The following is a 6,529-nucleotide window of genomic DNA, read 5'->3' as shown; positions in this document are numbered from 1 at the left end:
GTTTTTGTTTTTGTTTCTTTTTCATTACTTGTTTATACATATCGTTTCTTCAAATTTTTTACCGATGAAACGCGTGTGCAATATTACTCTATGCACGCGCCGCGATTAAGAGAGATTTGAACCAAGAAAGAAGAAGAAAGGAAAAAAAAACGAAATGGAAAGAAGTAACAAAGAGGGGAAAAACAAAAACAAAATTAAAGAAAATGATAAATAATGAATGTAAAGAAGAAATACATACAAAAACAAATACACAAACGTATTCTTCGAATTTAATTTAATCGGCACGCATTTTAAACTTGATTATTGAAAATACCATTTTTCATCTCGCGTAACAATCTGTCGTGTATAAACCTAGCGAATTTGGGCATGAACACGAACACGACTGAACTATTCATAATCCGAAGCCTTACGGAACGGCTAGCGATCATTAGCGATCATTTATTCGCCATGGTAATCTGTAATCTTCTTTCAAACTTCGCGTTTGCTAATCAGGCTCGAAAATCACCGTTCTTACGACGCTACCGATATGCAAAATTAATAACGGCATTATGATCCATGCATAGTTGCATACCTATAATATACTAAACTTTGCTCAAACTAAGAAATGTCATTTTGTCGATGGCAATGAGAACTAATCGACGAAATCTTCGACGTTTTGCTTTAAGTACTGAAATTTCAGTCATTTACCTAATTATTCGAACGAAATGTTCACGCAATTTTGTCCGTAAAACAAATTTCTCGTTTTGTTTAAGACTTGTAAACATACAAGGATCGTATTGTCTCTGTTGAAACGATGCAATTGTTGCGCTTCGAGATGAAGAAAAAAAAAAAATGTACATCAAAACAGAGTTCAAATACCATAAGTCTGTGTACCAATGTAGCAGCAGTGCTACACTCACTTGCTTCGAAGCTCAGCTAAGAGGTGAAAAGTAAGCTAAAAAGCCTTGACTTTAAAAAATGAACGTAGGGGGATTTTTCTATACCAAGAAGTTTAATTAAGAAATATTTTCAATTGTTCACAGAATGACGATACTTAATTTTGGAAGGAACTCTCCGTTATCCGTTTATAAACAATATATTATACATAAACCGATGCATTTAATTGTGAAATTGATCGAATTTCACACATTGTACACATGCTTCCATGCGTATTACTAGGTATTGTTTTTCAAGTAGATCATAACAAAACTGGGTGCAAACAAAGTTTGAATTATCTTAAAGCGCTTCTCATTCAACGTGTGACGCCAAGTGCATCAAAGTAAAATCGGCTAATTTATTCAGGCTTGAAGAGTCAAAACTGTAACGGCTTTGTGTCATTATCGATCTTTCCTATTTCCGATCTACCCAAAGTAGCCAAAATTATTTGATATCATTGATTGTAAATCGGTGTGTCCACGTCGATAGTTTGAATACAGAATGCAAATTCGAAATTTTCAGGTGACTCGAAAAATTAACGACGAAGCCAGGAATCGAACCTGGTGTCTAGAGATACTTTACCGGATACTTTATATATTATTACTCCACTAGACTGTGTGTATTTGTAGAAGTTGAAGGATTCGTCGCAAGAGGCAAAGTTTGAGACAGTGTGTAATCGTGGCTTGTTTGTGACTGTAACTCGTTACACTCCTGTATTAGGCCATTTTATTAGATATTTTGAATGAGCAGCGTCTTGAAAGCAATTTGTTCAACTTTCGAAGCGCCCGGAATTCGGAGAATTTGAATTTTTTCAATAATCAAACCGCCACCACCATTCAAAGTGATATTACACCTAATTGTAATCGTTCTCGTATAATGATTTTCGTTTGAAAGATATCACAAGTCCATGGTCGCGAGGGACCAATAATCGTCTTGAATTCACAAAGAGGGGTAAAAACAACGTACGGAAAGAAAAAAGCTTCCCCGAAAAATAAAATTATTGCTCTAACTTTGGATACTGCAGTCTTATTGTTAGCAAAGACGGTATCTATCCAACGCGCCAGAAGATCTCATCAGTCAGCCATGCGGTGTCTCTTCCTTGTTATATTATAAACATTATAGATAATAAGGTTGAAAGCATTTTGAGGATGACGATTACAAGTTTAGTTCAGTCCTCGACTCTGGTCACACATATATACATATGCATATAAATACTGTCATACCGTTATTTCTAATGCATTCAATTCACATGGAATAGTGATCTAACGATAATATAAATATGTATATGTGTACATAGGTATATTACATATATATATATATATATATATATATATATTACGATGAACTAAGCGAACACGCACACATCACACACACACACACACACAAACGCCAAGCTGATCTGTTTCCATAAACGCTCTTCTCATTTGTATACATTATACATACAAATAGTTAGTTAAAATAAACATACCTCTTTGTACATACTATTATGACGATAATAATAATAATAATAATAATAATACTATAGTGCTACATTGTTTTATTCTTTAATTTTCAATTTCTTTCACTGTTCTTTTTTTTCTCAGTTTTATCTTTAGTAATATATTACGTATGTATATTGTATATTAGGGTGATCCTTATTCAGGATATTGACGAATTTCTTCCGGCTCACCCCCGAAATCGACTTCAAATAATTGCCAAACAATTGCCTGATCTATTCAGATACTTGTGTCAATTCTAACCCGTGCCTGTAAGAGGGTGAATTTCGGCCAGATTCTCAGTATATGTTTTATTGTAAGAGTAATAATGTTATAAAAAAAAATTCGCAACTGCGAGACTTTGGTGAATACACGTGTATTTTCAATAGGGAAATCTATCGTCCTATTGGGAAGGGTTAGAGTTGAGATGAAAATCTGAAAAAATGAGGGAATTGTTTTTGAATTATTTGAAGTTAACTTGGGGCGTGAGCTGGTAAAAATTCGCCAACACCCTAAACAAGGATCACCTTAATATACAGGATATATATGTATGTATAAATTAATATAATTTAAATTAAAAATAAATTTTTTTTATAAATACCAAGTACAGAATGACAATTTATTATTGTTATTATTATGTGCATATACCTGTGTGTAATGTATGAGTGACACGATGGAAGCGACTTATAAAAATTATAATGATAATAATAATAATAAATACTAGCGTTTTCATGTACGTACCTATTATATGCTTAATATTGTATATACGTATAATATTAATGTATATACGCATATATTATATGTATAGATATAATATTATATATATTTGCATATATTAAAAACTCTGCAATCTAATCATTGATTCTCATTATATTTTTGTACATAATTGGGGAGAATTATACAAGAGAAATTTAAATAAATAAAATAAAATTCATAACCTATAATAAAATATCGGTGAAAAGCATTATTATACGAACCTTAAGATTTCGCGCAATCTAAGAAAGGGTTTTCTTTCTTTTGGATCGTTCGATACACGAGAAAAAAGCAAAACCTGTTCTGGGAAAATACTGATTGATAGAAAATATCGGTTTTTTTTTTTTTTTCATTCAAAACGTCCCATCAACCGCTTATGGTTATCAGCGACATAAAAGGCATGTATACGTATAGTGCTTATTTATGTATATATGAAGACGTTTTTACATGGTGATAAAATATTATAGATATAATATTATTCTTATATTACGGATAAAAGCTGTAAATAGGAAAAGAAAAAAATATCTATCACAGAATTGAGAGAGAATGAAAAAACTTAGAGCCATGTAGTTTAGAGAGTATAATAATTTTTCATACTTCTTAATTCCACGAGGCCAATTGGCTTACTATATAATTCATAATAATGAATTAATAACGTTCCAATTATCCATCTGAACTTAATTTTAATATGAAATTAAAATTCTCGGTATTCTTCACGAAAACGAAATTCCGCTCGTATAATTGATTGTGAATGACGTTTATAATTATAAAACGATATTCTTGTTTGCATGTGCGCAGAATTGAGAGAGTGCAATTCTAGATTTTTAATTTTTGGAATGTACTTTGTGCGAGACAGTTTCGTATCTCTTGATTTAATGTAAAAATAACATTCAACGTATGCCAGAGACAAATTGTTTAATGGCTGTGGTGATAATTTTGATTGCAATTTTTTTTTCTTCTCATTAGTAGTCTTCGGAACGCTGATTGTGAATCAAACAATGATGCCAACCTTTTAAAAAATGAAAATCTTTCCTTCGGTTTTAGAAATATCATAGCATCTGAAAACGCTGTAGAAGAATTAAAGAGAACACAATCACCTCGTCAAATTCAATAGTCCAAGAAGATGAAAGATGGGCATTTTTTGCACCCCCTAGAGAACAATTTTAAAATCAATCCTATAGTTGTAGAATCGGAAAGTGAATCATCTTGTTGGAAAATTCTTGATCGAAATGAACGCCTGCGTCGAAGGTTGAATTAGATGATTATAACGGAAAGAAAAAGGTTGACGCCATCATCGACGGTCACATTCCATTATCGCGTCAATAGTGCTTTTTGGATCACAGAGAAGGGGATCCATGGCCAACGACTTGAACGGAAAATTTTTCCAAACATTTCTGTATCACGTATCGCAATCGATAAAAATGAAGGACTATAATTAACGATCACGATCACATCATTTACTATGAAACGATGCGGTGTGTATGTATGTATAGAAAGATCGTTCGTACATTCGTTATTAGTACGTAACGATATTTATTCACAATACCAGTGCAAGAAACTAAAACGCCTTTTTCCCGCAATTGTGAAGCATGACGTTACTAAGTAATGACTTAACGACCTCCAACCTCGTGTTACACGGCTCAATGACGCGGGTTGAACGACTCGTTGATAAACTTGCGACACGGCAGAAACATTTCAATTTTCAATATCACATCCTTGATTAGTATGTATGTTAACTGTCGAATATACACTTATACAATTGCAGGCTTTTGTATTGCGCGTAATACAGTCGTTGAACTTTGATACTTTTCAGTTAATCGTTATTCGACTATTCAATCAAAAGAAAAAATACCTCGTCTTTATACGTCTATGCATGATTCGGGAATAATTTTCCGCTTGAATCCGTCTCTGATAATTTCCCGATAATTAATGACAACTTCTTTGAAAGAGAAGGTGAACGAAGTAGTTCGTGAGATGCTTTAAAAACCATGGAAGGTTCGGTTAAAAGAGAGGTGTGTATAATGGATACCAAGACTGCATATGCCAGTCTGGCAATTATACATGTCGCGTCAACAATGACGCATGTTTTTTTTATTGTAATACAGTTATAAGCCTGTGGCTACAATTTTAAACGATTGCCAAAATAATATACACGTGCAACGTTGGCAATACCGGGGATAATAATATACAGATAAATGTGACTAGCGATCTGGTGAAAAAAAGAACATCGCCAAATTAATAAGAAAGAAAATTATTTTATCGACAATCGATAAAATTATCTACCTTATTATCTATCTTATTATCTACCGGACAAAATGAGTTGTCAAAATTTATATATGTGCAATACATAACATTATGTCTATATATTTGTTACTTATTTCAATAATATTGTGGTACACAACTCACGTTTTATACGTAGGTAGTATAATTTATGGTGTACATAAATTCCCCAGAAGGTCGTACAGTGGGCTTGATCCGAAAGCTATGATATTATTAATAATAGATAGATAAAAACGTGAATCGCGTTAAAAATCAATATACGCATACGGTGGAGAAAAAAGGTACTAAAATATAAAAAACACACTACTACCGATTCAACCTTCACTTCTTACTGTGAATGCCTTTGGTATCATGACATGCTGCACGCAAACTAGCGAAAATTGATCGGCGGAGCAACGAAAATCTTGCTCAATTTGATCAATTTCAAGAAGAGTATACGTATAGAAAGTGTGAAAATGTTTGATCGACCAATACCCAATTTCCTTGAACAGTACATAGGGAAACCAGGTTAGTAAAGAGCGCCGAGGAAAATTTTTAGTTCCGGTTACCGCTCAGTCCTTGATTATTTTCATTTTTTACCACAATCGAAAAATATAGTACTAGGTAGAAAATGAAAATTAGTTTTCCAGCTGTTACCGGAAAGTCCAGTATCCGTTACTATTTTTTCACATTACTATCACTGTTGCTATATTTCCTTGCAACTGTTGCGAAAATTTAACGCTTGTGCAACGATAAATTGTCGTTAAAGCCTTGTTTAACTAAAAAAGTAGAGTAAACCTCAGAAACTGATTTTGCGTTGCGATAACCAAAAAAGGATCGACGATAGCGCAAAATGGTTCGGCGTACCTCGTTTTTCGTAATTCCACCAATATTCAAACAACTTCTTTAACGATACCTGTTTTATGGAATATTTCTAGTTGTCGTAACAAATGAAATTTTTCTCGGTGTGGCTGCAACAGGAAAAACCAAAAAAAAAAATCTTAACAAAAACCTACGTCGATAGGAATTTCACGAACAGTGACCAAGTCTGCGAATCGGTCTCAAAAACCCCGAAATCAAATGATATCCGGGGCGGGAAAAAAAAACGTTTTCAAAATATTGTAGCC

This window comes from Neodiprion pinetum, chromosome 4 (genome assembly GCF_021155775.2).
Source record: "Neodiprion pinetum isolate iyNeoPine1 chromosome 4, iyNeoPine1.2, whole genome shotgun sequence".
NCBI lineage: Eukaryota > Metazoa > Arthropoda > Insecta > Hymenoptera > Diprionidae > Neodiprion > Neodiprion pinetum.
The sequence above is the reverse complement of the archived record's forward strand: the minus strand, read 5'-3'. Positions refer to the sequence as shown.